Below are 11,441 nucleotides of genomic sequence, written 5' to 3' on the forward strand. Positions count from 1 at the left end.
CTTTTTTGAACATCAGCAGTGGAGACAGAAGAAGACAAACAGCCAGCCAAAAGAAGAATAAGACATAGGAGCCACGTGCAGAATAAGTTGGGAAGGGTATTCAATGGTCGATTCCCCACAGGGAAACTCTATCTAGATCAAACCAAGTTTGTAAAGAAACCACACCTTTTCATCGGGGTTTCAACCCCTCCACTGCAGCATGTATTCAGCGAAGACATGTAGGCCTATCTCGGATTCCAGAAATGTAGCAATCCCCACTACCATTCGATCTCCTTTGCGGGTCTCTCCTGATTGGCTGGCGTGCCATGTTGGGGTGGGACCTGTTTGGGGTGGGAAATTTTTTCCTGCTACTTGCAACCTGAAGTTCGCTCGTTTGCAAGGATGAACGTTTAAGTGTTTAGCAGAGGCATACTGGGGGTAAATGGCGCCCAGAGACAAAATGGTCTCTGGACTCCCCCAGGCTCCGCCCCAGGCTTTGCCCCTTATTGTTGCTGGGTACCCTCAACCCTGCCCATGTTGATGACACACAGGCAGGGGCAAAGGCACTCGAAGACAATGAAGTCGCCATGGTCATGGGCAAGGTCTAGGGTGCCCGATGACTCCTGACAACTCCTCTCCTTGCCTCCCTGCCTCCCTCCCCCCCCTCTCCACTCCCCATTGTCCACTCCTCCCTGCTGGCTGGGCTCCCAGTCAGCAATCCCTTCTGACCTTCCCTCCGGGCAGGCCAGAAGAGACTGCAGTCCCTGGCCTCGGAGACCTGCTTTTATAAGCACTGGGGCTGGGGGTGGAGCTTGGGGAGCAAGAAGGGGTGGGACTTCCTGCTCCCCAAGCCCCACCCCTGGCCTCAATCCTTATAAAAGCAGGTCTCTGAGGCCGGGGACAGCAGTCTCTTCTGGCCTGCCTGAGGGGAGGTCAGAAGGGATTGCTGGCTGGGAACCCATCTAGGAGGGGGGGAGGGAGTCGGGCACCCTAGACCTTGCCCATGTCCATGGCGACATGGGTGGGGTCGAGGGCACTCAGAGGCAGCAGGAAGTCCTGCTGCCTTGCCATTTTTATGCGCTGGGGTTGAGGGCATGCGAAAACTACTAGGCACAGGACTTCCTGGTCATGTGGGGGGCCGATTTTGCACCCTCCCACATGATCAGAAGAGTAGCACACGGGGACAAGGGATACCCTTGTCCCCTAGGTAGATAAGCCACTGGAGTTTAGGCGCATAAGCAGGTTTTTGCTTGTTTGGAAGGGTGAACAGTTAATCATTTAAGCAGTTTCTTATTATCCTATGCTAACGTCTCTCGCCGAGACCAACAGCAAAATCAAAACCCAGAAGAGGCTTTGCGCGCGTCACTAAGCGCCTGCTGAGAGCTGATTGGTTGCTAGACTTGCATCACGTTCCATGGCGGGAATTTTAAACAAAGATTGGACCCCCGTTCCTCCCCTCAAAACTGGATCGAAAGCATGCTAAGGAGAAAAGTTGTACTTGCAAGCAGGTTCTGCCGGGATGCGGGATAAGGGGGAGAACAAGCGCCAGAAACGGGATGAATCCCTGTTCGTCGCTCAAGCAGTGGGGAGTTCTTGCTGAAACCTTGATATTTCGCGTGAGTATCATGTGGGGAATCGACTAATGTTTCCCTCCAGGGTATTGAGTACTTGTGTCCTTAAGCCAGGCCCTATGAGAGAGGAGGGTCAGCGGGTGCAATACACTGAAGCCCTTAGGCCCAAAGGAGGCCCAAAGGGAGCCCAGGGGGATTGAGAGTTTCATGGTGTCCCATTAAAAGTCTGCATATGAAGACTAGTATTTATATTTATATCTTATGTTGGCCTACATAGCATAGTTTTATATAACCTTTACATCAGGGGTCTGCAAAGTACAGCCTGCAGGCCACATCCAGCCTGCCAAATGATTTAATTCAGGCCTGTGGCTGCTTGCCCTCCTCCCTGCCCCTCTCTCCTCCTCTCCAATCACTGTTGCCGTGCAATTGCCGCATCAAGAAGCCTGTTCAATGCCGGGCTCGGCCTGGTCAGGTGCAACTTTAAACTGGACCTGACTAGAAAAGAAAGAATTAGAGGAACATTAAGAAAGGGGACAACAAAAGCTCTGTCAAGTTGGATTAAGGGTGCTTTTGAGGGGGAAAAAATCTCATTCAAGCCACTTTAGAATTAGAACAAGAGAAAACTCTTGAAAACCTCATTCCCAAACATGGAGCAGTTGATTTGGGTAATAATTTGCAGGATTTTGATAAAGGAGCACATGCAGAAAATGACAAAAACAAACTGAAAAAAACTGAAATACAGGCTCAGATGGAAGTGAGTTTGAAAAATGTGAAGAATACTGTAGGCCTTGACATTGGTTGCATCACAAGTGAGTTAACTTCTCAAAAAGAAATGGAAAAGTAGGTTACCAGTGGTCACATCTCATTGCCTCAAAGATTCCCAAAAGAAACCAGCAATCAAAATGTTCCACAAAGCATACTGAAATTTGGAAGTGCCAGTGGAGAACAGCATGTAAGAGACTGGCTTGTCTGGAGTCAACAGAAACAAGCATTATATTGTTTTTCCATATTGATTATTTTGGTATAACACTAGCAGCAGTTCTGCATCTAAATCTGCACTGGCTTCAGTTGAAGGCTGGATGACTAGTGGGAAGTGGCAGAAATTATGCAACAGGATCCCAGAGCAGGAAAAAAAGGAATAGCCACAGGGAATGTTACCTAGTTTGGCAAGAGCTAAAAAGGCACCTGCTGTTTGGGACAGAAACATCAATCAAAACTGAGGCTGTGAAATCTATATCTATAAACGCGAAATACCACTGACTGACTCACTGACTGACTCATCAACAGAACTCAAAAACCACTGAAGCCACATACATGAAATTTGGCACACCTGTTCCTTATGCACTCCAGGTGCTCACTAAGAAAGGATTTCCCAAAATATTCACTTTCACTCGATTTATTACCTATTTACTGTTTTAACTGCTCATCTCTGGCCATCTGCACGAACATTCTAAGGGCAAACCAACCGCTCAGTCCACAGACATACTGCATGAACATTCTAAGGATGACAGTTCAACACCACCAGCTTCATGTCCTTCACCAACTGCACTCTACCACCGCCCTCCACAATGCATGTGAATCTATTTGAAAACAAACCCATCAGTCCACAGACAGGCTATGAGGAAATATGCTGCATGTCACTGCAAAGTTCACAAACGCCCTCCACAACGCATGCAAACCTATCCCTTCTGCTGAAACCGCTACAGGGAGAAGAGGAATTAAACACAGAACGCGCTTTACACACTGCATTATAAAAAGACAACTACAGGAAGCTGCTGCAAAATATGCGAAAACAAACCCATCAGACCACAGACAGGCTGTGAGGAAATATGCTGCATGTCACCCCAAAGTTCACAAACGCCCTCCTCAACGCATGCAAACCTATCCCTTCTGCTGAAACCGCTACAGGGAGAAGAGGAATTAAATGCAGAACGCACTTTGCACACTGCATTATAAAAAGACAACTACAGGAAGCTGCTGCAAAATATGTAAAAACAAACCCATTAGTCCACAGACAGGCTGTGAGGAAATATGCTGCATGTCACCCCAAAGTTCACAAACGCCCTCCACAACGCATGCAAACATATCCTTTCTGCTGAAACCGCTACAGGGAGAAGAGGAATTAAACACAGAACGCGCTTTACACACTGCATTATAAAAAGACAACTACAGGAAGCTGCTGCAAAATATGTGAAAACAAACCCATTAGTCCACAGACAGGTTGTGAGGAAATATGCTGCATGTTACCCCAAAGTTCACAAACAGGCTGCAAAGAAGTATGCTGAATGTCACCCCAACGTTAACAGACAGGCTGTGAAAAAGTACTCCTCCACCCACCCTCATGTTAACATCACCGCTACAGCCAAATACTAACAACATGCATTACAAACCACACTATCACCTTGGACTACTAAACATTTGTTGGGTTTTGCCTATGGACATCAGATTTATTACTGTGGAGACAAGTTTACTGCTATTGGCCTCTGATCACCCTGTGCTTGGTGTAGTGCTCTGAAGTGGCGGGATGAGTCCCCAGGAAATATGCTGCAGTGGCGGTACAGTCCAGCTCCCTGCCCTTCAACCCTTCCCTGAACTTCTTCAAAGCCTTCTCGCTCATCAGCATCCAATGACAGAACACTTCCTTTCTGCATCCTGAAAATACAACAGCTGCTTCCACATGACATCTTTTGGAGCCCACCAGGTGAAAGAGAGCAATAACACATTGCATTAGAAAAAGACAACTACAGGAAGCTGCTGCAAAATATGCAAAAACAAACCCAGTCCACAGACAGGCTGTGAGGAAATATGTTACATGTCACCGCAAAGTTCACAAACAGGCTGTAAAGAAGTATGTTGAATGTCACGCCGAAATTCATAGAGAACCTGTGATGAAGTATGTGTAGTGAAGCACGGGTGCCCTGCTAGTGGTACAATATTTTAAAGCACATCATCAATGTTTTACTCTTAGGAGAATGTGGTCTGGCTTTCAATAGTTCATCCCAATGCATTGTTGATTCATAATTATGGAAACTTTTGGGGACTCATAAAACTACTTTCCAGGAGGGACCCCATCCTTCAGGAGCAAGCGTTAAGTGTAGAAGAGTCACAGAAGAGGGGTGAGCAACTTCAGATTCGTTATCGATCTCCTGACTCACAAAATAAATTTATTGCAGAACGCTCAAATCTTGTGAAACAACATATCTTGCTTGAAAGGCAGTTTGCAGAGTATTTTGCAGCGATAGTTAATGCTGCACCACATTCCCATATAGAGAACAAATATTTCTTTTGAGATCCATAATTTTAAAAGGAACGCAGGATGAAATTCAAGAAGGATTTCTCAAGTTTGCAGATTGTACAAACAAAAGAGGGGAAGAAATTGCTGAGCTGATAACTGTTACTTTGAAAGAACATGCTGTTCCTCTCTGTAATTGTAGAGCTCAAACTTATGACAAGGGTCCAAACATGGCTAAAAGAAGCAATAGCACACAAGCAAAAATACAAGAACTGTACTCAGTAATAATGTTTTAACCTTGTGGTTATGTAGAAATGCTGCTGCTGAATGCATACCTGAAGCAATAACCTTTTAAAAGGAATAATTCAATCTACCATTTGGTTGTTGTGGGTTTTCCAGGCTGTGTGGCTGTGGTCTGGTAGATCTTGTTCCTAACGTTTCGCCTGCATCTGTGGCTGGCATCTTCAGAAGTGTATTACAGAGAGAAGTCTGTTACACACTGTGTCTGTGATACACCTCTGAAGATGCCAGTCACAGATGCAGGCGAAATGTTAGGAACAAGATTTACCAGACCATGGCCACACAGCCCAGAAAACCGACAACAATCAGTTGAATGAGGCCGTGAAAGCCTTCAACAATATCTACCACTTGTTTAGTTCCAGTCCCAACTTAGCACTGGAACATTCTTAAAAACCACATACCGGTAGGCAGTTCTCTTCATAGTATGTCTGAAACACGATGGTCAGATAATGTTGAAAGTGTAAAACCTTTGGCAGCTCACCTGTCTGGAATTGAATTAGCACTGCAAGACCTCCTAAAATTAAATGTAACATTCAAAACAAGAAGTTGTTCAGCCCAGGGAGTTTTTTTTTTCTGCGACATCTTTTGTCTCTGTGTTAATGCCTGCTGTGTGGTACAAATTGCGTAGGTAGCTGCTGTGTGGTATGAATTGTGTAGATAACTGCAATCAGGTAATCCAAACTAGAAATGCCACATTGGATGTGAAAGCAGAAAACATTGAGACATTCCTTACAGATCTTACAAAGCTTCAAAAGGGCTGTAAATGCATGTGGAACGAAGCCAAAATTGTTGAATCTCCCCTTAAAATAGAAATAAAATTATCCCTCGGCTGTGGTGGAGTTACACACAAGAGGTCAAGGCTGCATGATAACAGTCCTGATGCTAACATGCTGGAAATGAATGACACAGATAATTCACCAGAAGAAGCTTATTTTTTTTAAAAAAAATCTGTGTTTTATGTTTTGGTAGACAGGATGATTTCAGGATTAACTGTAAGATTCAATAAACTCTGCCTATGCTTCTCCTCTCCTAGCAAGAAATTGTCTCTCTGATTCAACAAAGCCAGTCATGCCAATGATGAATGTGAATGCTTTCGGCTTCTAGGGATGATGGGGTGTGGGGACAGGCTCAGTGGTGGGATCCAAAAAATTTAGTAACAGGTTCCCATGGTGGTGGGATTCAAACTGTGGCGTAGCGCCAATGGGGCTGGGCGGGGCACGACAGGGGCGTGGCCGGGCATTCCGGAGGCGAGGCATTCCTGGGCAGGGCAGTGGCAAGGACGCAGCCGTGCGGCTAGTCCTTGGGCGGGAAGCAGTCTGCACTTGGCTGAACTGCCATTACACCTGGTGCACCTCCTGCTAGACTGCTTCAAGTTCTGCACGCTACTGCTGAGAGGAGCGGCGTAACTAAGGCAAAAAATCACGTGGCAAAATCACCAATTAGTAACCCCCTCTCGGCACACACAAATAATTAGTAACCTACTCTTGGGAACCTGTGAGAACCTGCTGGATCCCACCTCTGGACAGGCTCCTACCTGCAGTGGCTCTACAACTTCTCCCAGAAGCAGCAGGCTTAGGGTAAAATAGTGGTGTTTGAATGGAACATGTTTGAGAACTGGTGTTTTTTTGCTACAGTTGCAGGAAAGTTGGAACAAGTTTACTCCTCCATAATATCACTGGCTTGGCTTATTCAGCCCCACTGCATCTTACTGGGTGAAGACCATTAAGAAGTTTAAAGGGAGACTTTAGTGCATGATATTGTAGTGGAGCTCCTGACTGACAGGAATAGGTACAGTATTTTATTTCTAGCATACTATTCCATGGACATGTATGTTTGTCTTTAAAAGTGATCTTTTGCCCCAGAAACTAGGGATCCCAGCTTCCAGGTGGGACCTGGGGACACCTGGAATAGCAGCTCATACCCAGACTACAGAGATCAGTCCCCCTGCAGAAAATGGTTCCTTTGGTGGATGAAGCATTATTGTACCCCACTGAGGTCTCTGTCTACCCTAGTCTCTATCCCCAAATATCCAGGAAATAACCCAGATCTTTGGCAACACTACCCTCCATCACCCACTGGTGGCCTGGAGAATTTGGCAACCCTACTAAAACCCCTTCTTTCTATTTTCTGTTATGTAGAAAGCTGTTATCACAGTGGTGGGATTCAGCAGGTTTGCACCACTTCGGCAGAACTGGTTGTTAAAATGGTGTTTGTAAATAACCAGTTGTTAAATTATTTGAATCCCACCACTGTGTTATGCTTTCTTCACATGCTCAAATTCAACTTCTTTTGTTGCTATGACCCCTTATTATTTACACTAAGCCACTGGATAATAATTTACAGGCTTGAGTCAGTGAGAGCCTTTTCTCAAATTAAAATCCTGCACCCAAAATAACCTCACTAAAAAGGCCAGAGATGATAATTTTTTTGGCAAATTCAGAGCCAGAAGGGTATTGAAGATACTTGAAAAGCACAACTGACTGCTGCAATAGCACAGCTAGATCTGAGTATGGTGGGTATCCTTAAGACAGATCGTTGTCTCTGCCATCTGGGCAGGATTGGACTATAAATGTCTCTATAAACAAACATCTGGAAGCTCTTTTCCTAAATCCTCAGCAGACGTCTGGAAATAGCAGCACTCCACCCTCCCTGATCAGGATTTAAATCTGTATGTGGGAATTTTCTGCACTGTTTGCAATGCAGCTGAATTCCTACCAAGAGACAATGGCATTAACACCTCCACATCAATGGGACCTCTGCAAGTTCCAGTGCTGGTATCTATTATGTGGTTAGCATTTGCAGGCACAAATCTTAAGCAGATAATGGCACCCAGGTTTTTTTGTGGGGAGGAGGTGGGAAGCACTGGCTTGTTCACTCCCTATCCATGCCAGTTAGTTTCAATTTTTATTCAGTGGTGCTAAGACAAGTCCAGGACCACTTCTCCTATAAGCTCTCTTCAGTCTGGAAATCAGTTGTAAATCCAGGGGAATGCCAGATCCTAACCTGAGGTTGGTCACCATTGTGGATGGAAGGAGAGGACAATTTTTTTTCTGATTCCAGCATCCTACAGATCTTGGTTCCCAGAACAGAATTTTGGGAAGTATTTTGGGCTGCTGTAGTGGTGGGAGGCTACAAGGGAACACTGTGGTGACAGAAATCTTCTTGGAACTCAACCCTGTGTGCATTACGAATGTGGACATGAAGTTGCTGCTTGGTACCCCAGGGGCTTTTGGGATGGGGCAAGGTGCAGATGTGACATTGTGCAATTTGTTGATATCATGTCTAGGTAGGGTTGCTGGGTCCCCACTGGGGGCAGGTAGTCCCTTGCACCTATTTCCCATTGCTGCTCACACCTAGGTTGGGAGAAAAATAAAAACCTAGCCACCAGGCTGACAGCATGATGCCACTTCCAAGAAAATCAAGAAAAGAATTCAGTCCTCTCCAGGAATTGCTGGGAAACCTACAGTTTTACCACAAAATTTCTGTCAATTATTAGTGAAGTGTGACGACACTTCATGCTAGGTTGCCCCAAGTTCCTGCCCCTCTGGCCACGTGCCAGTTTCTTGTCAAGGTGTCAGTTCATCAGGCAACATACTGATGTGATATTGATGTGATATTGATGCATCACACAACATTATTGCCCTTCCACTGTTTTTCCCACTTGCCTGGACTGCAAGGACCATCCAGACTGCCGGAAGATTCCTCACCAAAGTGGGCAAATGACATGCCTGATTAGGAGCTCTATTCGAGAAACTGCTCTATTTGAGCAGCAGGGTGAACTATATGTTATGTGTAATTTCATGAGTATTTCTCCTGAATGTTTTTTTTAACGGAACACAGTCATGGGGGCTGTAACTTGAAGTGCAGTGGGGCTCTTCAACTCTCTCTTCATGCAATTTTCCCATCAAAAACCACCATTTCATCTGCTGCTTTCTCATGCTGAGGAAAATGTTCCCCCAGCAAGTTAAAAGCTGCTTAAATGCATGTGAGAATTTTCAGCATAACACCAGTCCCAGAGAAAAGCCTAGTTGTTGCATGTTAGGGCATTTAGATTACAGCCTCTCTGGCTGTGTTCTGTTAAAAAATAAAAGGAACGTAATCAAGGTGCTACATAACTACTGTAATCTGTAGATCCCCACTGAGTATGTGTAATTACGGGAAAGGAGATGTGCAGACTGCATATAACTCCTACTGCCCTATATCAGTAGATATCTAAAATCTCAGAAGCAATGTGCGTCTGTGGACCTAAATGGCACAATGTGTGCTTTTCTGGCTAGACAGAAGACGGGAACATGGCTGTGCTTAAGACAAGATTATTGGCATGATTATGCCTTGCACAGAGATTATGCTTTGTACCAAGAGCAACAAGCACTTGTTGGGCATTAGAGCTGTGAGCAAACATTGTTCACTGCCACTGCTTGGGTCATGCTGAAGGTGATTTATTATTAGCTTGGCTGGCATGGCTGCACTTAGTGTGATGGTATATGAAAGTGATATGAAAGTTGTATTAGGAGTATTGGGGGACTGTGGGCCATGAACAAGTCATGACCAAATTAACCTCCACCAATCATGCCGCTTTTGGTAAGGTTGCTATTGGTGTCTCTCTTACCTTCAAAGTTACAAAGAGCCCTCTGCTCCACACAGTCTGTGCAATCCCTGCCTCAGGCTCAAACACATAGCGTGTGACCTTCATCCATGCAGCATTCAGTTGGGTCACAGCTGGGGAAATTTTTAGCCTATTTTCATTTATTGAGTATCTGTCTGGACTGACAGGATTTATGTGCGGATCTGGTTTTGTATAAAGTAAGCAAGTAAAGCGTAAACTTTCTTCTCTCCCTTATATAGTATTTCAGGTCTGACTTTGTTGCTAGATTACTACTTCTTCCCCCCAAGTTTAGCCATAGCCTTTCCTTCAGGAGTCATTTTAACAAACAGTGGGCAGAGCTCATGGCTAATGAAATATTTCTCACATACATATACATAGCTGTGAGGGAGTTCTGTAATACAATCTATGACTTATAGTTATGTTTATATAGTTTTGAATGCCTCTCAGACTGTTTCCTCTCGTTAACATTGTGATGCTGGCAGCATTTTTAAAATACCAGTGATATATTTTCTGTAAGCTCCATGGTACCCTTACCTGGATAGCCCAGGTTAAGCTGATCTTGTCACATCCTGAGAGCTTGTCAGTGGCTAGTGGGTGAGAGTAATCCAATTGGGATGCCATCAGAGGCCACTTCCGCATATGCAGAATATTGCAGTTTCAATCCACTTTCACAATTGTTTGCAAGTGGATTTTGCTATTTTGCACAGTAAAGTCAAGCTGCAAAGTACATTGAAAGTGGATTGAAAGTGTGTTGTTCTGCATGTGCAGAAGGGGCCAGAGTGTAGGTAATTGTGGCCACAATATACCCTTTAGGAAAGACTACTTTAATTGGCTAAATGCACTATGCTCTGCAGAGGAAAGTGCCTTTATCTAATGTGCTAATGAGCCTTTCTGTAGGTCTTGAACTGTCAAGTTCCTGCTCTTTCATGGGGAGTGCAACTCTGTCCCAGACAGGCTGACTGCTGTATTATGAACTCACAGCAGCTTATCTGGACTGATCAAACTGAAAGATTGAAGAGAACAGGTTGTGTATGCTGTCTTTGCTGATAATCAAAGCCATTTCAGTTCCAAGACTGGGCAGGAAGCTGCAATTGTCTCATACAAGAAACTCTGCAATTGAGTGGCTACCACGTGCTTTATTTGCCTCATTTATATTCCATCTTTCTCCCCACCGGGGAGCCAAAATGGCTTTTACTGTTCCCCTCTCCTCCATTTTATCCACACAACAATATTGTAAGGTGGGGTAGCCTGAGAAAGAGTGTGGCTGAATCAAAAAAGCATCCAGCATGCATTCATAAAAGCGTGGGGATTCAAATATGGGTTTCCTAGATTCTAGTCTGACCCTGGCATGCTAATCATGCTAATCAAATTTGCAGATGACACTATATTAAGAGGGGTACCTGATACCACAGAGGACAGGGCAAAATTTCAAATGACCTGGACAAATGAGAGAGCTGGGCCAAAAGTAACAAAATGAATTTCAACGCAGATAAATGTAACACACTTCACTTAGAAAAAATGAAATGCACAGATATATGATGGATGACACCTGGCTTGACAACAGTACATGTGACAGGGATCTCGGAGTCTTAGTGGACCACAAATTGAACATGAGTCAACAGTGTGATGCGGCTGCCAAGAAAGCCAATGCAATTCTGGGCTGCATCAATAAGAGTATAGTGTCTAGATCAAGGGATGTAATTGTACCACTCTATTCTGCATGTAATACTGCATGAAAGACCTCTCCTGAAAT

The sequence above is a fragment of the Sphaerodactylus townsendi genome, linkage group LG03, assembly GCF_021028975.2.
Source record: "Sphaerodactylus townsendi isolate TG3544 linkage group LG03, MPM_Stown_v2.3, whole genome shotgun sequence".
Taxonomy (NCBI): Eukaryota; Metazoa; Chordata; class Lepidosauria; order Squamata; family Sphaerodactylidae; genus Sphaerodactylus; species Sphaerodactylus townsendi.